Genomic DNA, 26122 nt, shown 5'->3' with positions numbered 1-26122 from the left:
CTGCACGGGCACTACCCTGTCCTCTCCCGGCCTCAGACTCGGAGAGATGAGTTCTTCCTCTCCCACCACCTATTTGCAAGCGCTCAATTTTTATCTCCCTGTGCCACACCTGGCAACGGAGCAACAATCAAAATGAAAATCGAGGATTTGTTGCTAAGACACGGATTATTCTTTCTTCTGATTCTGTGTTTCAAGGTCCTTTCACCTGATAATTTGGGGTGGGGGTCTCAGTGTGAAAACCGTGCATAGCATTTCTCTGTGCCACTCTCCTGCACATCTGTTAAATTCTCACAATGGAAAACAGCCACCGAACTATTCTCTTTATTGAATTCATATTCAAACCACTTTTTAGAATATTTTGCAAGCAAATATTTCATTTAGAATTTGATTTCCTATCCAAATGGTATTTATTCTCGAGGAGTCGAGGTGATGCCTTAGTGGCGATGAATACATTATTTTTACTCCTCTTTCTCCGTATGAAAAAGGATATATAAACGAGATGCTAGCCGACTCATTCACACGCATGAGAATTTCTCCATGGTTTCATTCCGGCTGGGAGGTGAAGGAGTTAAACTTGAGGCTGGTTGTCTCGTTTCTTTCCCCGCCCTTCCCCCGCCCGCTCCCCCGGGACTGCTGGGATTGGTTGGCACTTGGCCATCAGGCTGTCAATCACCGAGTGTAAACAAGGCGCTGATTGGCTGTTGTCCAGTCCGCACAGGGCCTCCTGAAAAAAGCAATTACTGGCTCCGCGGTTTCAAGGCGGCCCCAGGCCGCTTGATGAAAGGAGATAAGCTGGGGACTGTTTCCAGGATCCCCGCGGGCCGACCCCGGCAGCCCGGGAGCGGAGGTGCGGCGGAGAGCCCGTGGATCAAAGGAATCCGCAGAGAAAGGGGAAAGCGGGCAGACGGACGAGCCGGCCTTGCCCCCCGCGGGCCGCGCTGGCCCGGGGTGGGGGCCGCGGGCGGGGACTCCGGGATTTTCCGCCCGCCGGGCACCAGACCTCTGCGGGCTCCCACTTGGGGCACTTGGCCTGGAGGAACTCCAGGTAAGCCCAGGCTCCGCGGGCCAGGCTGGGGGCGCAGAACGAGGCTCGCGAGCCTGCGCAGCCGGCCTGGGACCCTGACCAGCACAGGCTGGCGCCCTCGGAAGCTCGGCGCCGCAGCCGCTCCGCCGTGGCGCGCGGGCGGGCGGAGAGGCGCAAGGCATAAATCCCGTAGAGCGCCCGAGATCCGATTAGCGCGCGTCTATTCATTAGGCCGGGGGCGATTGAATTAGGTCCCCGGGCGCAGGTCTTGGCTGGGGGCGGCGGCGTCTGGCTCAGGCGCGGGTGGGAGAGCGCGGACCACCGCGCTCCTGGTGGCATCGGGAGCACCAGACGGCCAGCAGCGGCACGGGAGTATCCGGGGGAGACGCGGTCGAACAGGGTCCCGCCCGGAGGCCTCTGCGGAGGCTGCCCGCCTCCCACGCACACCGAGGAGAGGCGGCCCGGCTCCGGAGAAACTGTTCCCGGGGGGAGCGGTCGGAGACCCGCGTTTCCAGCCCTCGGGAGGGACGGGCGCGGGATGGAAGCGCGCGGCGCCCAGAATCCTGGGTCCTCGCAGGGCGCCCGTCTCAGACTGCGCCTTCCTGCGCTCCTTTGAAAGCCGAGCTTTTCACCAGTTTCTCCACGGAGTTGGTTTTCCAATCCAGGAATCTTTTCTATTTAAAAATTAATTCGCAAAACCCTACTTTAAGAAAAAAAAAAAAACATATGTAGGAGAAAAATATTGAATCCAACAGAGAGGACACCTTGGCGACCAGGGGTGTTCCTGAAATTGCTCCGAGCACGCCGCCACGGCCCCGCAGGCTCTGAAAAGGGGCTTTGCCTCCAACCACCCTGTGAGGGAGGGGTGGACCCCCAGCTCTCTGAGGCCCTACTCCCCTCCAGAGTGCGTTGAGGAGCCAGCTGTAAAGGCCTCTGGGACCCCCAAACCGTACCCCCCACAGGCAGGATATGATTTAGGGGTCCTGGAACCTGGCTGATAGGCAGGCTCTGGGCCCCAGCCGCAATAAATACCTACTGCCCAGGAGGTGGATGAGCGCAGGAGAGCACGGATGTGGGTCCTCTCTGCCCTAAGTTTTGGGTTTAGTTCCTTGTGCATGGCAGCTTCCCCGGATTCCTAAATAGTGGGTGGGGGCTGGCTTCAGAATCCCCCAGTGCTGTCTCTTGTCTCTCCTGTGTCTCCTCCCAGAAGGAGGTTGCCCACGTGGGGAGGTCCTGGATGCCTTTCGGACCTTGCAGCCCCTGGTATTTCCCCCCACCTCTGCAGCCCTATTCTGCAGCATTCACTTAAAACAAATTTAGTGGGCTTTTTTTTTCCCCCTTCCTCTCTCAATACTGTTTCAAAACAGTTGTTACAGCAAATAGCTGCAGACGGGCCTCTGCTGGATGTGGCCAGGGGCTGGCAGCTGCCCAGCGCAGGCACCCAGCCCTGGGCAGCTCTGCAGGACAAAATAAGCTCCCGTGTTCCCCTCCCAAGGCTTGGAGTCGGGCTGCCCAGGCATGTTTGGCTGGGCTCGCTATCTGCATAGAGGATGCCTCCTTGGTGGCCCTCTGACTCTCCTGCTGTCCATAGCTAACAAATGTTTTTAATTTTAGAGGAACATACTGGGATCTGCAGATCCGCCTTTTACAAGAAGAGGGCCAGGCAAAGAGAGAAGATATTAAGCCTGAAGTCAGTTGTTTTTTGTTGTTGTAGATGGACACAATAATTTATTATTATGTGATGCTGAGAATTGAACCTAATGCCTCACACATCCTAGGCAAGTGCTCTACCCCTGAACTACAACCCCAATCCTGATACCAGTCTTGATGCTGGAGTGTCTAAACCAGTGAGTTCTTAGTGGACCTGGGCCCTAAGACACCCAGCCCCTGGCCCACCTGCTCAGCAGCCTGAAATCCTAGAAGCATCCTTAGCCCTCAGATCCATTCCTCCCAACAGAAGCCCCAGCCATTTCTGAAAGCCTGGTGGACACCATTCAGGGTTTCCTCTGGCCTGGGGAGAAGATGAATGGACGCCATGCATAGCCAGCTGTGCCCTGATACCTGGGCATGGCCACTCCCTGAATGCTGTTCTCACGTGTGCACACACGAACATTCATGCAGTTTTGAGAGCATGCTCCTTTTGTTTTTTGGTACCAGGGACTGAACTCAGGGGCACCACTGAGCCACATCCCAGCCCTTTTTGTATTTTATTTATAGAGACAGGTTCTCACTGAGTTGCTTAGGGCCTTGCTAAGTTTCTGAGGCTGGCCTTGAACTCACAATCCTCCTGCCTCAGCTCCCAAGCCTCTGGGATTACAGGTGTGCCCCATCACACCTGGCGAGTGTGCTCCCTTGATATGCACACATTCATGAGTGCTCACACATCACCCCATTCCCGTGTGTACACAAACCCACTCTGGCACATGTGAGTCTCACATAGTGTGTGACACTCCCACATGCACATGGGTATAAAACACAAAGGCAAGGCAGGCCTGGGATGTAGCTCAGTGGTGGAGTGCTTGCCTAACACGCCTGAGGCCCTGGTTCCATCCCCAGCGTCAGGAAACAAAACAAACGAGCAGGCAGAGACACTTCTACATCACATCCCGACCCAGGGGCACACCGAACGAGCAGAAGCAGTCCTGAGCCCTGCTGTTACAGCCACAGCTTGCAGCCTGTCACCCCCAAGCCTGTCCTGGAGGCCCTGCAGCACTCCTGCCCCGACTCTCCCTGACACTAGCAGCAAATCGAGATTTCCCAGCTCCCAAATGACCGAGGTCCCAACTGATCTGAAATCATCAAATAAGTAATCATTTTTTAATATAAGGGGCTGGGGATGTCAGGCAAAATATAAAATTATGAATTAACCACTGCTCCAAATAAATGCCTTACTGGGGCCAGAGAGCAGCAGGGCCGTGCTGCCGGGTAACTGTATGTTGGGTGTCTCTCCATTGTTCCCTGGGCCATTAGTCAAAGGGCATATTAGAAACAATATCTTTCTTTCTTTCTTTCTTTTTGGGGGGGTGGTACTGGAGATTGAATTCAGGGCCACTTGACCACTAAGCCACATCAGCCATATTTTTTGTCTTTTATTTAGAGACAGGGTCTCCCTAAGTTGCTTAGCACCTCACTTTTGCTGAGGCTGGCTTTGAACTCATGAAACTCCTGTCTCAGCCTCCAGAGCTACTGGGATTACAGATGTGTGCCACCACGCCCCATATAGAAACAATTTCTTGAAGACAAAAATTGACTCTTAGTTCTTCCCAGCAGATGTGCGGGGGACTGGCCCAAAGACCAGACCTGAGACTGGGGCCAGGGTGCTGCAGGCTGGCACATGGAGGGGCAGGTAGGGGCAGACTGGGGGCCCTGGGACCTAGGTCTGAACTTTTTCAGCCTGTGAACACCTGCAGGTTGGACCCAGGCTGGGGCAGGAAGGGTGGGCTAAGGCCTGGGTGGAAGCTGAGGTGGCCCACAGCACCCTGGACCCTCCCTCATGGGAGGAAAGCTGTACCCCACCCTACTCAGAGTCAGTGTTCCAAGGACAGCTCAGGATGAAGAATTTGCTCCTTTCTCTTCAAATAAGAGGGGTTTAAAAAAAAAAAAAAAAAAGTCAACTACAGTTGCCAGGAACTGCCCTGGCTAGAGGAGTATGTCTTGGGCCCCTTCCTGTCTCCTGAAGGAGGAGGCCCTCCACCATGGGGGAGGCCTCCTCATCAGGACCTTTGGCTACACAGTGTGGGGGAAGCTCCCTCTCCTATGCTGCAGACTCCCTGAAGCCCTCCCAGGTGGGATCTTGGAGGTGCTGCTTGGGGGGTGGGGGTGGGGGTGGGGCAGCCTTCCCCTGCCAGGTCTGCTTTGGAACTTGAGTTGGTAGGCAGACTAATTTGGGTGGGACAGGAGGGTGAGGGTGCCCCAAGAGCAGATCCCCAAGAGCAGGGGGCTGCCTCCCAAAAGAACAAAGCTTTCAGTCCCAGCACCGCTATTTAGCTGAACCCAGAGGCAAGGTGTCAGGGGAAGGGGCTGTCGGCAGGATGCTGAATCAAGGCCACAAAGAGGGAATTGTCCCAGGGCCAGGCCTGGCTGGGCAAGTCCTCTGTCACACAGCCCATCTCTCCTGAGGATCAGTCCCAGCTCCAGATTAAGCAAGGGGCCTGGCCTCAGTCAGTGCCCATTGAGACCCGGGGACCATCAGGGAAGCACAGGTTGTACCTCTAAGACAGACCTCAGGACCCCGTTGTAAGTTTTAAACAGCAAGGAGAGCAGTGAGGTTGAGACCTGAAGTCAGATGAACAGCTTCCCCAGCCAGGGCCACCTCTGCTGCCCACTGCCTCTGCCTCCTCCTCTGAGGGAGGCTTCACTTCTGTTGCTGATTTTGACCAACCAGGTCAGCAGGCTGCCTAGCCCCCTCCCCTTGCAGGGAAGGTGCTTGTTAAACAGAGTTGTAATTTGTGGCTAAATATAACCCAGTGTGTTCACACGGAAAGTATAATTCAGGGTGCTAGTCGTTGGAGGTTATCAGTGAGGAGACCCATCTGGGTTAAATTAAAGTGATTTTCATAAAGGGCAGAAGCACCATTGCCAGGTTTCTCTCTGCCTTTTTATTAGCAGCAGTATGGTTGTTATTACTACTAGAGGGGATCAAGGAAGACGGGGAGATGCCCCCGGACCCCAGGGCTGAAGAGCTAAGTGGCCCCTGCATCCGAGCAAGGAGACTTGTGTGCCCACAGGCAGTTCGTTCTGTTGAATCTGAAGGTGGCCTGGAGGGGAGAGGGCAGGCTCTCCGAAAATGGGGGAATGGCCTTGGGGGACTTCCTGAATAAGGAATGATGGATTCTCCTGGCAGGAGTCTGACCTAAACACCCTTCAATCTTGGCGGTGAGGAAAGTCCCGTGAGGACAGGAGCCAGACCCAGGAGGGAAAGCCCCATGACCCAATATACAGGAACAGGTGAGGACAGCTGAGTGGCTGCAGCGACCCTGCTGCGACAAGTGCCTGGGCAGGGCCTGATACAGGTGGTCTGTGGTCTTTCCAGGCACGCCCCCAGGCAGAACTGGTCCTCAGGCCCTCCCTTCCAGAGTCCCTGCCCCACAGCTGGCCACACCAGGCCTGGCTGGGGAAGGAGTGCAGGGAACTAATTGCAGGGTGCCGGGTCTTGGGTGCACTTATTGGGGTCACTATCAGGTTGTGTCTTGCAGGACCTCCTCTGATGGAGCCCAGCTGGCTTAGGCAGGGTCCCAGCTGTTCACCAGGGCCAGGAGCAGAACCTCTAGGGCCAGACAGCCCATGATCTAGGGAGACAGAGCCCCCCGCTTCCCTTACTTCACCCCAGTTCCTCTGGCTTCCTTGACAGCCCAGGCAGCCAGTGGAACAGCACTCTGCCCTCCTCACCCCACCCACAGTGGCAGGAGGCCTGCCTCCCCTGGATTCCTTCAGTGCTCCATACTGGGAAAACCCCAGCCAGGCCAGACTCCCCCGCCCAGTACGGCTGCCCCAGTAGAGGGCCCTATTGTGTAGGGTGCTACACATGGGAACTGGTCCCACAGGGTCACAGGCCAAACCTCAGGACACTACTCTCCTGCTGTTTCCAGAACTCCTCATTCCCATCCAGCCCAGCTTCCTGCCCTTGAGACAGCCCACAATCTTTCTGCCCTGGGGCACCCCCCACCACTTGTATCCCCAGAGTCTGATGGGCCATAGGTCCCCTCCATGGAAAAAAAAACAGGCTGGTAAGATGGAAGACAGATGCCTCCTTTTCCTCCCCCTTATGTCTGGGGGGATTTGAGTCTTTGGCCTGGTTACCTTCTGCATTTATAGACCACAAATAAGTGATTCCTATCAAAGTTCCTACAGAGCAGCCAGGGCCTGTAGCAGAGCCTGGAGAACCTCTCTTCCAGTTACCAGAGGGGCAGTAGGGATATGGTCACCCATGCCTCCCACCTGCCCTGGAGCATGGCCACTGCCTCTTTTGTTAACAGGACCGTTGATATCTTAAGTTAAAAATAACTCAGTAGGACCTTTTTTTCTGATCTGCACAAATACATATTCAACCCCCATCCATGGTGTGTGGACACCTTTGCAGGCGGCACTTCCCCATCCAGGAGGGTTTTCAGAAGTGTTCCAAAGGAAGACTCCCCAGAAAACTCCCTCTTCTAGCAGTCCGAGCAGGGGGTGGAGGCCCCCCCCCCCACGGGGCCAGCTCTCGCGGGACACTTCCCACTTCCGCAGGCCTTTTCAAGCACACCCCACTGAGCGTGCGAAGGGCTACGGGCAGAGCTCTGCGTCTTCCCCCGCGCGTCCCCAGGGTCCATCTCAGTATGCCACCGCTAGCCAGACCGGCCGCTGCCTGCTTCGCTGAGCAGTGCAGGGCAACAGACTGCGGGAGGCGGATTTGCTTCCCCAAGAAATTGTTTGCTTTTTTTTTTTTTTTTAAGCTGATTTTTCAGTGCAGAAAGTCTCCTGGAGCAGGTGGTATAAAATCAAAGCCCCTACATCCAAGCCAGACACAAAAGCGCCCTGGAAGTACCCGGACCCGCGTCCGGAGAAGCGCACGCACCCGCCGATGCCGTGTCTCGGCGGCCGCGGGCTCAGCATCCCCACCTGCTCCGTTCCGCCCTGTCCCCGAGAACCAGGAGGCGGCCGGAGGCGCCATAATGGCAAATTTATGGCCTGGGTGACGTGCTTTCCTCTCCCACAATGGGGCCCCGTGACATTAAACAGAAAATTGATGAGAGGGGAGCGGAATCTAATCTCTTTCCCTCCGCGCCGCCTCTTCTCGCTTTTCGGGGAGGGGGCGAGGGCCGGGAGGAAGAGTGGTCCGCGTGGGTTCCGCACCCGCGCCAGAAGCGCCTTCGCCCAGATCCGCGCTCCCGGCCGGCCGCAGTGGGGTGGTGGCCGCCACCCTCGTCGCGGGCCCCCACCCCTCCGCGAACGCATTTCGAGAGGAATCTCGGGACCTGGTAGCCGCGACGCACAGACTCAGGACCCCAGGCCCAGGCACGCGGCAGCCCCTGTTCCCCTCCGCAGTTCCGGGAGCGCCCCCACCGCGCGGGGAAGGGGGGGGAGGACCCCGGCCGCCCAGCCCCCATGTGGGAAAAGACGGCAAGTGACTCGGCGCGCCTGGGGTGGCTGCGAGCTCCCGGTCCCCTCCGCCGGTTGCACGGCTCCCCCGCGACGCGCCCGGCGCCTCCTGGCACCGAACCCGCAGCGCTGCGTCCTTAAAGGCGCCGCCTGCTCTGCCCGCCTTTGTCCGCGCCTCTGGGAAGGTCATGAGGCGGAGAGTGAGGGGCAGCGGCAGTGCCTGGCGCAAAGCGCATCTCCCATGCATAGCGCATCCCGGACCACAGGCGCGGGGCTCCAGGAAAACCTGACCCAACCGTCTCTGCGCCCCCTGCCCCATGCCCCAGGGTTACGTCTTGTCACACACACTGTGCTGGAGCACACAGCCCGCTTAAACGCTGGGCCTTGGATAAGTGGGGGTCAGGGGGGTGTGCTTCTCAGGGGAGGATGGAGAGAGCCCCTGGGGACCTCTTGGGGAAAAGATCATCCCCAGAGCCCCAGGGGCATCTAGAGGCATGAACAAAGTCCAGCTTGGGGCCTGATGAGGCTCCTGGAGTGAGGCTTCTGCCCCTCCTGCCTCTACCTTTCTGGCCTATATGACATTGAGGGTGCCTGTGTGCCAGATTCTGCCCGGACACTCAGACTCTAGGCAACCTGGGTTAGTGGTGTTGCCCATTTCACAGATGAGCACACTGAGGGGTGAATGGCTTGCTTGTCTGCTCACCTGGGGCCTAGACACTTGGGCCCTGAGTTATTCTATAAAAACCAAGATGAGGATTGACTGGCCTTTGGGTCCAAGCAGCCCCCCAAACCTTTGGAGTTGGGACTTCCACCTTGAAATGTGGGTCACCTATAGCACCTGCAGAAGGGGGTGCTTGGGCCCTGTCCTTCCTGGGCAGCAGGTCCGCAGGCCCCAGCCAGCTGGCCTGTTTCTCAGTCCTGCCATGAGATGCGGTGAGGCCAGTCTGACTCTGCAGCTAGGAGGAACTGCTGATGCGCGGGGAGAGCCAGGAAGGTCAGGTTGCCCTGGGACCAAGAAATCACCTCCGTCAGGCTGGATGCAAACCTCCACTTCTAGGTTCAAAAATCAGCTGTAAACTGCAGCAGCTTCCCATGAAGCAGGATGAACCAGAGGCAGCTGCCGGTCCCATTCAGGCAGGACCTGTCCCCCCACCCCCAGCCCTGCCCTCTCCGTGGCAGGCTCCTTGTGAATGTCTAGGCACCCAGCAGCTGAGCCTGGCTGGGGTGGGGGTGGGGGTGGGCCCCCTCGGGATGTCTGACCCAGAGCCTCTGATGTCAGGCCCACTGGGGGAGGGGACGCAGCTGGGGACAGCAGAGAATGGGGTCCTTGTGCCACTGTTGTCAGGCCCAGGGCTTCCATGAACACAGCTTTGTCCGCACCCACACCCCGTGGTGACCACGGGACAGGACTGGGGGATCAGTGGGCCTCAGAACAAGAGCTGCAAGCGTTTTTTTGGCGTTTTGGCCAAAGTTAACCCTTAAATGGGTGTTGGATTCACTCTCCCCAGCCATGTGCCTGGCACCTGGAAGCCTGGGGCCGGAGGGCATGCAGAGGGGCTTCAGGCCCAAGGTTTGAAATACATTCAACTCTTTTTTTTTTTTTCCTATTAAAATGGCTGCAGTCATTGGAGGAAATAGAGGGTGCCTGGGTAAGAGGATCTGGTAGGCGTGATTCTGACAGCACGTAGCCTCCCACACAGGTTCTGCTCCCACCCCAGTCCTAGCTGGCAACAGAAGTCCAGAGACAACTCCCCAGGGGTCTTCCAGAGGAGGAGGCCCCATCTGTCAACCCACCCGGGACTCTGGGCTGGGTGGAGGTGAGACTAAGTGGAGGATCTTGCAGGAACTCCAGAGCAGTTGGGTGTGGGTGGGTCACAGACCCTGGGAGCAGGAAGGACGGACAGGAAAGGGCCATTTGTGGGCTCCAGGACTTGGCTGGCAGCAGTGGGGTCTGCAGAGGCAGTGGGGTCTTCCCAGTACCAAGTGGATGCTGGGGGTGGCAGTGGGATGGCCAGGACACTGGGAGCCCAAGGCACTCCTCAGACTGCAGCCTCTGGGCCTGCCCACTCCCCTCAGCCCACGGTCCAAGAAGTACACCTGGGCAGTGGCACAGTGGTGGGTTTTCTCTTCTTCTTTGTGATTCTATATATAAAATATATTCTCAAATTTCCCTTTTGAATGGTATTCATTTTGTAATAAAAAACAAAACAACCGTAAGCAGCACCCTGAACAGGTCTGCAGGGCCAGAGTTTAGCGGCTTGCTGCACAGTAGGTTCAGTCACCCAACCCCAGGGCAAGGCCCCTCGAGCAATCGCAGAGAAGGGTGCCTCAATTTTCCCCACACACTCTGGGAATCACCAGCTGGACTCCAGATGGGTGCTGCCAGCTCAGGGCATGCAGGAGTACAGGCGGCACCTGGAAGTCCTCCTGTTTTCTGAACACTCAGAGGGAGGTGCCCCAGTGGCTGGCATTGCTGCCCAGGAGAGGCCCATGGGCCCTGGGGAGGGCAGCCCAGCAACTCATGAATGTGTCATGATAAGCCAAAGGCGTGGGGCACCAGCAAGAGCAGGGCATATGGGGCCTGTTCCCCCAGGCTGCGGCTGGGCTCCCCTATCGCTCTAGAGGCTGGGAGAGGCTCGCAGGGATGCCCCAGAGACTCAGAGCCCTGCCCCTGAGGTGTGGCTGGTCTGCGGTGGGGGGTAAGTTAAGGCCTACCAGTCTCTGCTAGCTTCAGGGCAAGGTTGCACTCCTGCCCCCCCCCCACACCAGGGGCAGTGGGATGAAAACCCGCCCCCAAGTCTGCCCTGTCACTACCCCAGGATTGGGGCCATGGAGGACTTCTAGCAGAGGTGGGTAGGAGGTGGGCTCCAGGGGTCTCTAGCTCACTATAACCGGGTGTGGGGGGCCTGGAGTAAAGAGTGTGGACAGTACAGGCTTAGGAGCCTCAGGGCCCAGGGAGGGCAGGAAAGTTTCCCCAACATGATTGAAGAAGGAGCCAATGTCACTGGCACCCTCCCAGGAGCCCGGCACCCCTCCATGGACAAGAGGAAGAGCCAGGCATGGCAGGCACAGCTGTCCTGGCAAATGACTTGGGAAGGCACAGCTCTGGGGCCAGCATACACAGGAGGGAGCCAGGATCAGCCATGGCAGTCCCCATCCCCAGCAAGGACTCCCCAGCATGAAGCAGAGGGGCTGACGGACAGGAACCAGGACAGCCAACCCCAGGCCTATAAGCTCCAAGAAGTATGGGGCTTGGGCATGCCTCAGAGGGCCCCCGGTGGTTGGTGGTTCAGGATGACCAGCACCGAGTCTGACGCCTGCCAAGTGCTGTGGGCCTGCCCTGGGCTGAGCTCAGCCCTTGTGTCCCCCAATGCCACCACCTCGCTCACTGCTCCCACCTGTGGGTCCCACTAACTCACATTGCCCTGGGCAGTGCCAACATCTGGTCAGTGGGGCAGAGGAAGCAGTGCCCTGCTGCGTGGGACAAGCACACCAACCGCTGGGCATGTGAGGGACCCAAGATGTCCTCACCAGGAGCTAGGCACTAGCATGGGCAGCCACCCATCAGGTATAGATGGGGTTCCTGCAGGCTCTTGGGGCTTGACCCCCCCAACTCCTGCTTTTCCTGCATTCCCACCCGGAAGTCCTCTGGCCCAAGGATGTGAGGCCTATCCATCTGCATGGTGCCCACTGTGGTCCCTCAGCTCAAAGCGGGACTATAACAAACACAGCTGTTACTCTCATTCTTTTTCATGCCTTTTGGTAGTTTAAGCCCTTCTTTGTCTTGGATATTGTCTTAGGGTTATGCAGAGAGAGAGAGAGAACCAATAGGGATAGGCCCACACCTGTATCTACATCTATGTCAAGAGATTCTTTAGAAGGAATTGGTTCACATGATCACAGTCAAGTCCCAAGATGTGCCCTGGGCGGGAAGCTGATGGTGCAGTTTGAGTCTGAGGGCAGTGTGTGTTCCAGTTCAAACAGTCAGGAGGAGGAAATCCTCCTACTCTTAGGAAGATCGGCATTTGCCTCCCATTTGGGTCTTTTTTCCAATGGATTGGATGAGGCCCACCCACTTGGGAAGGAGTGTCTGCTTCACTCAGTCCACATTCACCAGCCAGATCCTAACCCCATCCAGAACACCCTCAAAAACACCAGAATTAGGTTTGAGCAGACACCGCAGCATCCCCTGGCCCAGTCAAGTTGACACATAAAATTAACCCTTGTAGGTGCATTCCACTGGAAGGGGAATTGCTGGGTCACGGGGACGGTGTCGGAGCCCCGTGGTCCCTGCTCCTCACTGGCACTTGGAACTGTCAGTCTTCCTCAGCTCTGCCTTTCTGAGGGTAGGAAGCCTCCTGTGGCTTAAGGCTTGTTCCCGATGGCTAGGGGCCACCAGTGTTCATCTGACTGTGGGTCATTTCTTCACCCTTTGGATCCAGGAGGTCCCTGTTCCAATGTGTTGCCCCTTTTAAAAATAGTGTTGATGTGTCTTTCTTGTTGATTTTGGGGCTCTTGACACGTTCCGGACACAGATCTTGGCTAGTCACCTCTCTACACCCCTGTCGAGAGGCGCGTTGTTTGGGCTTAGATTTCACTCAGAGGCTGGTGTTTCTTTCTTTCTTTTTTTTTCCTAGAAATTGAGCCCAGAATTGTTCTGCCTCTGAGCTACATCTGTGGACTTTTTTATTCTTCTTTTTTTTTTAAATTTTTTTTTTCTTTAGTTGTAGTTGGACACAATACCTTTATTTTATTTATTTATTTTTATGTGGTGCTGAGGTTCAAACCCAGGGCCTCACACATGCTAGGCGAGCGCTCTACCGCTGAGCCACGGCCCCGCCCCCTTTTTATTCTTAAGTCAAGGCCTCCCATCCTAAGTTGCCCCCCCTGGCCTGGAAATCGCAGCCCTGCCTTGGCCTCCTGTCACTGGGATCACCAGGTGTGCAGCATTAGGCCTGGCTCCAAGTTCTTGATTTTCACTGTTGGATTGTTTTGCAGTAAGGTGACTGAACCCAGGGCCTCAAACATGCTAGGCAGGAGCTGCACCCTGAGCCTTGTCCCCAGCCCTGTCACTCGGTTTTGAGACAGGGCCTGGTGAGATGCCCAGACTGCCCTGGGACTTGTGAGCTCCTGCCTCAGCCTCCTGAGTCGTGGGATCACAGGTGTGCACCAGTGCGCTCAGCTTCAAGTTCTTGACTCTCATGAAGTCCAGTCTTCCCTTTTCTGGTCAGTGACCTTGGCACCCTACATCAGAAATCTTTGCTGACCACAGTGTCTTTGAAGGTCCTCCTGTTTTATTCTAGAAGCTTTGGGGTTTATTTTTCACCATTTGGTGTATGATGCACTTTGATTGATTTTTGTACACACTGTGACAGAGGACCAAGGGTCAGCCTTCCTGTCAGGTCCAGCTGGCCTGCCCCCTTCCTGCTGCACTGCTGTGGCCTTTGTTATACATCAGTGGGTGGGGGGAGGGGCAGCTGGCTTTCTGAACCCACCCTCCCATCCTTGGCCTATTGGACGGCTCCTGTACCACTCACTGGGGCCTTTGCTGGCCACTCAAAGCCCACCCAGGGCTTTAGGCAGAGGGGCCCTTGAGGTGAGGCTTCGGGGGCCCTCCTGGGTAGTATCCACTGCTTGCTCTCCCAGGGTACAGCTTCCTGTCCTGACTGCAGCGCTTCAGGGGCCCACCTCAAAGACCCTGAGGGGCTGTGGATAAGGGCAGGGGCAGCTCTCAGGGAAGGACACATCTGGCCAGCCCCCAGCTCACAGCAGCCCTTTACAGAGGACCCTCTGGCTCAGCTGCCACATGGGCTCCCAGGGCCGTTGCAGGCCCAGAGAGCTCGCATGGAGCAAGGACACCACATGGAGCCCCACACTGAGCTTGCACATTAGTGGGGCCTGGGACAGATGGTGTCAGTTAGGCAGCATGGCCCGGGGCCACCTGGGTGGGGCTGTTTGAAACGGGGGTGACACTGACGTCTGAGCAGAGCAGAGGGGAACGAGGAGCAGGCGTGCAGGTAGCTCCTTTCAGGAGGACCTGCAGGGCCAGGGCCCCAGGCTTCCAGGGCCTCCTGCAGGGGTGGGAGGGGGAAGGTCTCAGAGTGCAGGGCCAGCAGTGGGGCCAGAGGTCCTTCAGGTCCTTCAGGCCCTAAGCTGCAGGGCAGGTCCCGCGGCTCAGGAGGTGGGACCCCGCACCTCTGGCTCTGCGCGGAGGTCCATCTGAGGCCTCCAGGGGAAGGAGCCTCAGCACTGGAAGAGCTCAGAGGGTCCTGCCCAGCAGCAGGCAGATGGAAAGGAGGAGCTGTAGCCAGGGAGGGGGCAGAGTGGGAGCAGGGGCTGGAGCTGGATTGTAAGGTTCCAAGGGCTGCAGGGGCGCATGGGGCGGGGCGGGGGTACAGGGTTCTGACTGCAGGGGCGCGTGGGGCCGGGCAGGGGTACAGGGTTCTGACTGCAGGGGTGCGTGGGGCGGGGGTACAGGGTTCTGACTGCAGGGGTGCGTGGGGCGGGGGTACAGGGTTCTGACTGCAGAGGTGCGCGTGGGGGGTGTGGGTACAGGGAGCATAGCCACACTGCCTGCACTCTGGGACCTGCACCCCTACAAGGGCCGGGACTCTTCGCCAAGTTGAGCACCAGGCAGGCTTCTGGGGGACTTGGACTTGGCCGGCAGGAGGTGATTGTCAGGCAGCTGGCTGGTTCTGGAGTGAGTGAGGCAGGCCCTCCCTGCCTGGACATGGCCTTGGGAGATGAGGCATAGCAGGGAATGGCAATCAGTGGTGTGGGAGGGGTCATACTGCAGGGTCTACAGGGGACAGGACAGGAGGGGCCAAGGAGGGGATACCAGATGGGGAAATCAAACCAAGAAATTGTGACGGGGGCCAGGGTAGTGTCAGGAATCCTGGAGAAGAAGGGTTCTGCCAGGAAGAGTCATCCAGGGCCAGTCAGAGGATCTGGTGCTGCGGTGGATGCTGGTGACCCGCCCAGGCCCTTGTGTCTGCTCCACCCCTCCCCCTTTCAGAGTGACTCTGAATGCACAGGGCTGACCCCTCTCCAACCACAGCCTGTGGCCACTGAGCACCAGGTTATAGCCCCAAGGTCCACTCCCTGCCAGGCCAGCTAGCCCAACCTCCTGACCCTCAGGAGGCCCTAACCTAGGCTGGCCGGACTCTGCCCCGTTGCCACGGGCCGTTGCCTATGTGTTTCTAGCTGGTCCTCCTGGCCATCCAAGCTCCCTGAGATCTCCTCTAGCACTGGAAGGAGATGGCCTTGTCCTAGGTCTTATTCCTGTGACCCAGCCAGGCCATACAGTCCCAGGAGCACAAATCTTCCACCATCCCACGTTCTCCCCAATGGTGAGACTCCATTGGCAATCACGGCCAAGCCAGTGCAGCCAGTGTCCCGGCTGTCACAGCAAGTGACCACAGACTGGCCAGCTTAGATGACCAGAATTTATTTTCTCATGGTTCTAGAGACCAGAAGCTGGCAGCGAGGTGTGGGAAGGGTGGGCCCCCTGGAGGTGCCCAGTAGGTCCAGCCAGGCCTCCGGGGCCTGCCCCTCCCAGCACTCCTGTTCCTGTTCCTTGGTCTCTGTCTCACTTCTCCCTCTGTCTCCCTTTTATTTTTTCCATATTCTTCCTGAAAATTTTATATGGTCAGATGGGGAAATCGAACCAAGAAATTATAACAGGCCATGTTTGAATTCCAGTCCATTTCACTTCACCTAACCATGAGAGACTGTCTGCCTCGGCCTCTGAGTCAGGACTTTCCCCCTGTGTGCATGTGTTGGGGGCTCTCTTACTGCCGTGGACCAACGAGAACCTCTGGCTTGTCCTGCAACTTTCAGAAACGCATTTTCTCAGGCCAGGGTTGCAACTCAGTGGGAGGGTGCTCACCCAGCGCATGGGAGGCCCTGGCTCCAACCCCCAGTGCTGCTAAATAAGTGAATGTATTCATAACGTGTCACTAGATGGCCCCAGAAAGGACCAGCAGCTTGTTGGGCTCCTGAGCATCCTGCACCCACACCCATCCCAGCCTCAGCCCAGCACACTCAGCCTCCTGATGGACGGTGGGCCTGACGCCTTCTCTAGTGTGGCCCCCCTCCCCAGCCACCTGTCTCCACACTGCCACGGGCTGTTGCCTAGGTGTTCATGGCTGGTCCTCCTGGCCATCCAAGCTCAGGGCTGGGAACACAGAGGGCTGGGAGGGTGGCCCACTGCTTCTTCCCAGGCTGAGGTGCAGAATGAAATTGGTCCAACTGCATCTGTTGAAAAGCAGCCCCCTGCCCATCCTGCTGTACCCTCTCACCAGCCCTGGGCCAGCTCTGCACTGTGCCACTAAGGAGCGGCGGTCACTCTTCCAAGTCTCCATGGCTGTGGGCAGAGCCCTGGGCATCCTGCCTCCAGCACTGTGCCCCCCTGGCTCTGCAGCTATGTATCTGGCAAAGTGTGGCTCAAGTGGGTGGGAGCCCCCAGGGTGCCAGTCTGGTTCAGCCTGGCAGAGGCTGCACCCCCTCTGCACCTGTCCTCAGGCGTCATATACACCTCCGTGCTTCAATTCTGGTTTCTGGAATCTTCCTTCTTGTCGTTTCCATCCCCCTCCCACTGTGTGTCCCCCCAGAGTGGCCTGGACCTGAGGAAAGGGGCCCTGGAGAGTCAGGGCAGGTGTCCATGTGTCCAGACACCCAGGTGTCCAGGGATCCGTGGCAGAGCAGGGGCTGGACTGCAGATCCCCAGACTCTCTCAGGGTCTGATTTATGGCTCATTTCTAGGTGAGGTCATCCTGGATTTAGGTTGGACACTAACTCCAATGACAAACATCCTCTTTAGAGAAAGACAAAAGCTATTTGAGACTCACCCACACTAAAGGAAAACTACGTGAAGAGGAGGCAGAGGGCTGGGCTGGGGCTCCGTGGCAGAGCACTGGCCTGGCATGTGTGAGGCACTGGGTTCGATTCTCAGCACGGCATATAAATGAATAAAGTCCATTGACAACTAAAAAAAAAAAAGATGTAGGCGGAGACCAGAGATGCACCACCCCCGGGGAATGCTTGGGCCACTGGAGGCTGGGAGGACAAGGAAGGAGCCCCTAGGAGCCTCAGAGGAAGGTGGCTCTGTGGCACCTCGATTCTGGACTTCTGGGCTTCAGAACGATAAGAGAATAAACTTTTATAGTTTTAAGTCACCCAATTTGTGGACATGTGTCATAGGGGGGTCTGGGAAAGTAATACAATACTCTTTTAAGTCAAAGGTGTGGGCTGGGCTGGGGCTCAGTAAACAGCATTGCCTAGCACGTGTGAGGTGCTGGGTTCGATCCTCAGCACCACATAGAAACAAAATAAAGGTACTGTGTCCACCTATAACTAAAAAATAAATATTAAAAAAGGGGGTCTGGATGGGCTGGGGATGTGGCTCAGGTGGTAGCGCGCTCGCCTGGCATGCGTGCGGCCCGGGTTCGATCCTCAGCACCACATACCAACAAAGATGTTGTGTCCGCCGAGAACTAAAAAATAAATATAAAAAAAAAAAAAAAAAAAAAAAAAGGGGGTCTGGGGTTGTGGCTCACCTAGCATGTGTGGGGCCCTGGGTTCAATCCTCAGCACCACATATAAAGAAATAAAAGTATTGTGTCCAACTACAACTTAAAAAAAAAAAAAAAAAGTTAAAAGGTGCCAGCATCATCGCCCACGCCTGTAATCCCAGTGGCTCAGGAGGCTGAGGCAGGAGGACCACAAATTCAAGGCCAGCCAAGTAACTAAGCAGATAGAGCCTGTCTCAAAACAAAATACAAAGGATTGGGGGTGTAATTCTGTGATAAAGCCTCCCTGGGTTCCACCCCAGTACCTCAAAAACAAACAAATAAACGATAAATTCAAAAGGTATAAAAGATTCTAAAGTGAAAAACCATGGGCACTGGCTCCCGCGCCCTGCTGCCCCCCCAAGCACACACACATCAGCACAGAAGGCCAGAGAGGGCGCTGGGCGTGGTCAGCGCAGCACACGCAGCCTGCCTGCGCGTGGCTCCTGTCCTTTGACTCAGGACCTGAGGATCTTTATGCCACTCGGGCACCGTCACCTCAGTCCTCCTGAGTACGCGGTGCTGCGTCAGCTCAGCGATCTCTCCCTGGTCCAGCTCCTCTGCTCCAGGTGCAGGGACAGATTCCAGTGCAGGTGTGGTGGACAGGTGGTCCCTGTGAGTGCCCTTCCTCTGCATCTGGGCGTCCTGGTGAGAAACCCCTGCACCTGCTGGGGTGCTGGTTAGGAGCACTTCACTTGGGGAGGAATATTGCCGGGTGCCTCCCAGAAGGTCATCCCCCTCCCACGCTCCCCAGCAGGCAAGCCGGCTCACAGGAAGGAGAATGGGGGTCCCCGAGCACAGGGCAGGCCCCAGGGGTGTGGCTAGCGCAGCTTGGCCTCTGCTTTCTGGCTTCCTGCAGTCTGGGGCAAGCTTGGCCCTAGAGGAGCTGCCGGAGAGCTCGGCCGGGTTGGGCGTGGGCTCGGTGCTCTCCCTGGGCATGTTGATGGACATGCAATTAACCCGCCTGTGGTTATGTTGGCAATTGAACTGGAACAGGAAGTTAGCACAGGAACCAGGGCCTTTCAAGTGTTGACAAATTCACGGAGCCTCTGCACCTGCGGGCGGGGAGCTGTGCTCCTGCCTCCACGAGGGAGCCAAGGAGCGGCATGTCTGCTCCAGCCTGGGAGGACTGGCCCTTTCCCTGAGCCCCAGGGCCCAACAGCCACACCTGGGCAGAAGCTGAGGCCCGTCCAGTGTTGACCCTGGTGCGTGGCTCCACGTCTCTGTGGGTTTCTGTTTCCCCACGTCGCTCACGGGAAGCGGTCTGCATGAGCAGCTCAGCATCATCTAATTACCTTCTTGAATTCCAGATGCTGGGCTCAGTCTGATGCTGCATAACCCTGATGAGGATGCCGGCCCTCCCCTGGCAGGAGCGAGTCGTGGGACCCGTGCTCTTCGGGAATGGCGGTGCCTCGCAAGCCCACCTGCAGCCTGGGGAGTCTGAAACAGGGCCTGGGCGTGTGGGACCAGGAGCACCCTCCACGATCCCCCCTGGACAGGTGGGTTTTGCTGGCTTGTTTTTGCAGCACTGGGGGTTGAACCCGACCCTTGAGTGTGCTAGGCAAGAATTCCACCACCGAACCACGTCTCAGACTCCCCTGCGCCTTTTACAATTTTTATTTTGAAACGGGTCTCGCTCAGTTGCCCAGGCTGGCTTGAACTTGGGCCCTCCTTCCTCAGCCTACTGAGTAGCTAGGGTGTGTGCCACTGTGCCAGTTCCAGGACAGGTTTTTTAACGGCCTGATGCCTGGCGAAGCCTGAGTAGCAGTCCCCAAGCGCGGATGCCTGTGGGGCACCAGTGGAGGTTGGGGCTGAAGTTCAGCTCTTCATCATACGGGTAGGAGCCTGAGAGGTCCCGGCTGCTGCTCAGGCCACGGAGCTCTCACACTGAGGACGGCCCTGGACTGGCACACCCAGCTGACCCCTCAGCCAGCACACTCTGGAGGGGCCCTGGCTACTGTGGAGCGAGCAGACATGTCCCCGAGCAGGGCTCCTGCAGTGCTGCTGAGTGCCTCATCTGGGGTGAGCTCATCTCCCGAGCCCTCTGGGGCCACTGGGGCCAGCACTCCTTCCAGCACCTCTGCCTGTGGCTGCCCGCTCTGTCCTTCGGGTCCCGACCCCTCCCTCCCTATGCACTCAGTCTCCAGCCTGGTGTCCAGGAAGCCACAGCTGCAAGCCTGGGGCCTGTTACACAAAGACTCCACCCCGCACGGGTGAGACATGTCCCCTGCAAGACGTACTGAAGTGCCAGCCCCACACCTGCGACTTGGCCTTACTTGGAAACAGAATGTTTGCAGTGTGAGTGGGCTAGGACAGCCTGGCTGCCCGTGGTGATGCTGGCCACTGACCTGGGCCACGCAGGTCGTGTTAGAACCCCTGCCCTGTCAGTGACACAGTGACAGGGGAGAGCAGTTTGCACACAGAGGAGAGACGGGCTGTGGACGATGAGGCAGAGGTGGAGCCCTGTGTCTGCAGCTGAGGGCCACAAGGACCACGAGCACCCAGAAGCCGGAGAGAGCCTGGACCCCAGCAGCCCACCCTGCACATGCCCTGGTCTCCAGAGCTGGTCATTGGTTACAGTGGCCCCAGGAAGGTCATACCACCTCCTTCCTGCTCCAGGGACCCGCCTCATGGGCTCTTGGGTAGTGGCAGTTGGCAGGAAGTGTTGGAGCTGAGCGCTCAGGAAGTGACCTCAGGACAAGGGGGCAGGCTTCTCCTTTAGAAAGGGAGCCTCCAGGGTGGAAAGAAGTTTGGAACAACTCCACTACGTGGGCTAAGGCTGCAGCGTTGGTGTGAACTCGGTTTCCAGTACAGACAGCCTCAGAGTGGATGTGGCGTTGAGTCCAGCTCCTGTCCAGAGACTCACAGGAGCGTGGGCCCTTCCGGAAAGACCGAGCCCGGGGCTGGGGCAGCGCATGCATTCCGAGACTGGCCCGGTTGGTTGTGCCAGAAGGAGGTCAGGAAGTGCCCGAGAACAACAGAGACGACAGGGTCCTTGGGAAGGGGGAAGACAGAGGGCTTCCCTCTGGCCAGACCTGGGACGGACGGTCTGAGCAGCACCATGCCGTAATGGACGGCCATCTTTATTTACGACATAAATGATTCATGATGAAGATAAATGATTGAATACGTGAATGGGGGGAAAGCTGACTCGTAAATGTGGAAGGAATAATGGGATCAGAAAACTTCCATTTGGCAACCGGCATATTAATAATTGATTCGGGGAGGAATCAACAGCGGATGCTCCGACTGCTGGTGAAAGGTCGGAGGAAACAGGCTATTTACTTGGCCTCCAAGAGTCTGCTCTCAGAGCACTCACTAATTATTACTTAGTAATTAGTAAGTTCAAAATACTAATTAATTTAACTGCACCGTGGAGGAACCTGGCAGGTGTCACCTTGAGCCAAGTGGCAAAAGCATTACCAACCGGGCTTGCTGGGCGCTGCTGACCTCAGTTTCCCCATCTGCTCAACAGGCTTCCTCCTGAATTCCAAACCACTGACCCCAACTGTCGAATCAGTGTGGAACAAAATATTGGAAGGACAAAGTCACAAACGAAGATTTGACTTCTAGGTCATAGGACGGGAGAGAAGCATGGAAACAGACGAACACAGGGGCCGGGCCGGGCCCTGGGCCCACAGGAGAACTCGGGTCTGTGGCGCAGGGTGGTGTCCTACAACAGCAAGGTCTGACTCTGATGGTCCTGCTGCCGAGTCTGGGGAATCTGGTCCGTGCTGTAGGAGACCCACCGTCTCAGGGCACAATGGGCGTCTTGTCAGCAACGTGCTCTCAAGTGGGTCAGAAAACAGGGTGATAAGGTGCGCTGCAGCGTGGCACGTGGGGTGCAGAGGCCCCTTTCACGGCTCCAGCCAACTTTCCATACGTTGGAAGTTATACAAAAGAGTAAAGCTAAAAACAAAACCTGGATCAGAACATGAAAAGGTGAGCCACAGACTAGGAGAAGGTACCCAGAAACCACACTCCAGACCAGGGGCGAGGGTCCGAGATACACGGGAAACTCTTAAAGCTCCAGGATAGGCTGGGCCGTGGCTCAGCGGTGGAGCGCTTGCCTAACACGTGTGACGCCCTGGGTTCCATCCTCAGCACCACAGAAAGATAAATGAATAAAATAAAGGTATTGTGTCCATCTACGACTATCAAAAAAAAACCCCTCCATGGTAAAAAAGCAAGCAATTCGGTTAGAAAATGAGCAAAGACACGAGCAAACATTTCATTAGAGAGGTTATACAGATGGCAAATAAGCACTTGAAAGGATGTTCAGCATCATCAGTTGTCAGAAAAGTGGAAATGGAAACCACTGCACCATGTCAGCACACACCCATCAGAACGGCTAAAATAAAAATAGTCGCAAAACCCATTGCTTTGGAGGATGTGGAGAAACGGAACCATTCATGCACTTCTGGTAGGTAGGTAACCTGATCCCATCTCTCCAGAAAAGGGTTTAGCAGCTTCCTAAAAAAAATAAGCACAACCACCAAACAACCTCACAATCACATTCTTGGGAATTTATCCCAGAGAAGTGAAGTTCACACAAAATCCCAAACAAGAACGTCCATGGCGGCTTCACAACAGCTGGACCTGGGGAACAACCCAGACGGCCTTCTGTGGGTGGACGGTGGAGGAACCTCCCCGGCTCAAGGCTGCTCAGCCAGGGGAAGGAGCCAGCGTGGCCCAGGGGAAGGAAGCTGGGTTTGGTGGCACAGGCCTGTCATCCCAGCAACTCGGGAGGCTGAGGCAGGAGGATCCTGAGTTCAAAGTCAGCCTCAGCAATGGCAAAGCACTAAGCAACTCAGTGAGACCCTGTCTCTAAAAAATAATAATAATAATAATACAAAATAGGGCTGGGGAATGTGGCTCAGTGGTTGAGTGTCCCTGAGTTCAATCTCTGGTACCAAAATAATAATAATACTTAATTAATTAAAATAAAAAAGCTGAACAGAAAAGGAATCATGGCAAGTTTTTACACATATACACCGTGTGTGTGATTCTATGTGATTGCCAAATCACGTTGTCTTTATGGCATGCATCGGCCCACACTTTAAAATTATAAGTGAATGTAAAAGGATAAGAGTCTCTAAATTGGAAAGTCCAGGGCCAGGACTGCGTTCAGCAAAGCCCCAGGTCGGTGGGCAGATGGAGGCCCAGGAGAACTGCAGGCCTCTCCTCCAGCCCTGGCCTCTGCTGGGCACTGCCCCTTTGCCGTTTCTCCCTGGTCTCGGGGAATGACCCTGACCCTGCACCCTGCCATGGGGGAATCTAGAAGCCAAAGCTGGGCATGGCTCTTGTGCTGCCACAGGCCAGCAGGGGACTAGATGAGGCTCATGGGTCCAGGAAGCGGGGCCAGGGCCCCAGGCTCAGGGGATGAGGACCCATGGCCACCCTCCGCATCTCCCTCAGACCCCAGGGCTGTCTTTCCTCCAGTGGGAGCCCTGTGCCCCACCCAGCCAGCCCAGGGTCCACCCGGCCCGGGATGAGGCTCTGTGTATTCGAAACAAAGCAGGTGAGCAGAGACCCACAGCCACCTCACCCCGGGGCCCTCTAAGGGGTGGGAAAAAGGAAGGTTCTACTGATGTTGCTCAAAGTCAGTCCCCCAGGAACCCCATGTGACTCACTCAAGGAAATACCCTCTGAGCCTCCTGGGCCCCCAGTGAAGTGGCCACTTGCCTGGCCAGGAATCAGAGTTTAAAACGGGTTTTCCTGGAGATAATCCTGCACAGGGACAGAAATCCCTCGCCCCTGGGATTCTGGCCAAGAGAAAGGAATTTGGAAAACATTTCCCTCTAGCAGCAGTTTGAAAATAAAACGTGTTCACAGATTCTTTGGCCCTCTTCCCACGGGGTGGGTCTGTGTCCCCTCCCCTCGCATCGGGGCTGGCTTTGGTGGCTGGGGTCCCAGCTAAAAGCTGATAACAAGGGTCAGACACGTGGGTGGAGGAGCCTCCAGAGGACGCCAGCCCCAGGCCACGCGAGTCCTTGCCAGTGGCCGAGGCTTCCTGCAGATGGGGCGAAGACAAGCCGTCCCTGCTGGGCCCGGTCCAGGCTCCTGACCACAGAACGTGTAAGCACAATAAAGTGACGGCTGAGCCACCAGCTTGGTTACTCAGCACTAGTGGTGGGGCAAGGACTGCCTCCCATGGTGCCACCTGCAGACACCCGATCCCAGGAGTGACCCTGCTTCCTTCCTGCTGGACCCTCCCCCAAACCAACCCGGATGCTTCCATGCTAACTCCAGGAGTCCTGGCAGTCCCGTCGACCACTACATGTCCAAGTGGGGGTGACCAAAGGACCAGGAAGGGGCCAACGGGGCTGTGTCTGCGAGTTCTCAGCCCAGTGATGTGACTGACCCCACGGCAGTCACCCAGAGAGACACGTGGAGAGGGCAGGGGTGCAGGGCCTGTGGAGGCCCCTGGGAGGGACCCACTACCAAGATCAAAGAGAGAGGGAGGGGGGCCTGCACGTGCCCCTGAAGGTGCATGTGCTGGGACCCGGTCCCCAGCCGTGGAGGTGGGCCTCCAGGAGGCCACTCCAGAGGGAGGTCAGGCCAGGCCTCAGTGGCTCCACGAGAAGTCACCCCACAGGCAGCCTCCGACCGGCCAGGAAGCCCTCCAGAGGCCGTGTGGCTGTGCTTCTCCCCGTGATCGTCGCACCCAGGATTTTTTAAAAATATTTTTGTAGTTGTTGATAGACCTTTATTTTTCAAATTTATTCACAGGCGGCGCTGAGACTCGACCCAGCGCCTCACACATGCCAGGCAAGTGCGCTACCGCTGAGCCCCAGCCCCAGCCCGTGCACCCAGTTTTTTGAATCCAAAATCTGGTTTAAAATCTCTCCTCACATCATCCTCCAGGGGCAGCGTTGGTCCTCAGGCCCAGAAAGGCAAAGAGGCCGCGGGGCCTGCCAGGGACTCCTGCAGGCGCCTGAGCCCAGCCGCCAGCCTGCAAGTCCCAGGGCTGCGGGGCTGCTCAGAGGCCCAGGTGCCCTTGGGCACACCTCAGCAGGGCACTGAGGACCGCGACTCAGATGAGGAAGTCGGGCAGTCTTTGGCTGCAGCCCACGGCGGAGGATTAGCATTTGAAAATCTGTGCTTTGTAACGCAGCCGCAGCCGTAGTAAATTTTGTCAAGCGTGGTATTTTGACTATATGCACAATCGACAGCAACCAGTGTGTTCACCTTATTGTTTTTCAGACTGGAAAAATGTTTGCGGAACTGTCACAAAGAAATGATGTGCGTGGCTTTGGACTATTTGATCTTGACATAGATAGATCTATGAGTATCCCCGGCATCCTAATCTTGGACCACAGACAGTTTAGTAATAAATAACTACTAGAGCAGTTAAACAAAACAAACAAAAAGCTTCACATAAGGTCCACACCCCACTTCTTTGCAAAAATATTTGACATAAAATCTGTGATGAATATGTGGTAAAATACGGCCTGCTCTTGAACTTCTCAGCCTCCAGAACCTCGAGCAAAATAAACCATTTTCTTTATAAATTACTCAGCCTTGGGTATTTTATTATAGCAACAGAAGAGGGACTAAGGTAGGGGAACAGGAGAGAGCCAAGTCAGTGAAGAAAAGAAGCAGCTGGGTGCACTGGCGCACACCTGTCATCCCAGCGGCTCGGGAGGCTGAGGCAGGAGGATCACGTGTTCACAGCCAGCCTCAGCAAAAGCAAGGCGCTAAGCAACTCAGTGAGACCCTGTCTCTAAATAAAATACAAAATAGGGCTGGGGATGTGGCTCAGTGGTTGAGTGCCCCTGAGTTCCATCTCTGGTACCTAAAAGGAAAAGAAAAGAGAAAAAAAGCAGAAATAGTCAAGGAGTCACCCAGGGGATGGAGGCCCCAAGTGCAGAGCAAGAAGAGAGGGTGGCAGAGTCAGGTGGCCACAGATTCAGAGCAGCTCCAGCTGTGTCCTGTGGCCTCCCACAAGAGCCCCCTGAACTTCTGGTACCTCCTCTGTGTCGAGAAGACTGCAGGAATGGAGCGAGGGCGCTTCCCATTTTTATAGTGTCTGACTGGAGAAGTCTATAGCAACGCCTGTTGATCTAATGATGAAAATCAAGGGCCTGCATTTGGATATCTTCGGGGGTTTTCTTCCATTTTTCTAGTGATTCGTTCTATTATATTTTACAAGAGCCTTAGCCTGCAATGGACTAGGGGCAAAACAAAACAGAACCTTTCCAGATGTGTCACTGTGGAGGAGCCAGAGGGGCTTCCCGGCGAAGGGAGCACCTTGGTCTGCTTGTTGGGGGTGGAGGTGGAAGTTACCCGGGAGCAGAGGACCTGCACGTGTTTACAAGATGGGAAGGGGAAGTTGAGAGAGCTCACCGATGGGCCAAGTCCCCTCCTGAGCTGGGGAGGAGGGGTGGGACAGTGACCAGCAGGCCAGGCTGGCCGAGGAGCCGACACACGCACAGGCAGGATGGTCATC

General features: G+C 56.4%; 1 long non-coding RNA gene across 2 annotated transcripts; it reads left to right on the top strand.

Moving 5' to 3' along the window:
- Nucleotides 1-718: 718 nt before the first annotated feature.
- LOC114108020 (uncharacterized) lies at nucleotides 719-25187 on the top strand. 2 transcript variants are annotated; one of them, XR_011704858.1, is made up of 3 exons: nucleotides 719-1045; nucleotides 18981-19169; nucleotides 24403-25187. It is a non-coding gene; the product is annotated as an uncharacterized lncRNA (long non-coding RNA). The 2 variants fall into 2 exon arrangements; XR_003585404.2 differs by lacking the exon at nucleotides 719-1045 and adding an exon at nucleotides 18587-18875.
- Nucleotides 25188-26122: the final 935 nt, after the last annotated feature.

The sequence above is a fragment of the Marmota flaviventris genome, chromosome 17 (assembly GCF_047511675.1).
Source record: "Marmota flaviventris isolate mMarFla1 chromosome 17, mMarFla1.hap1, whole genome shotgun sequence".
Lineage (NCBI taxonomy): Eukaryota > Metazoa > Chordata > Mammalia > Rodentia > Sciuridae > Marmota > Marmota flaviventris.
This window is presented reverse-complemented; position numbering and strand designations above follow the sequence as displayed.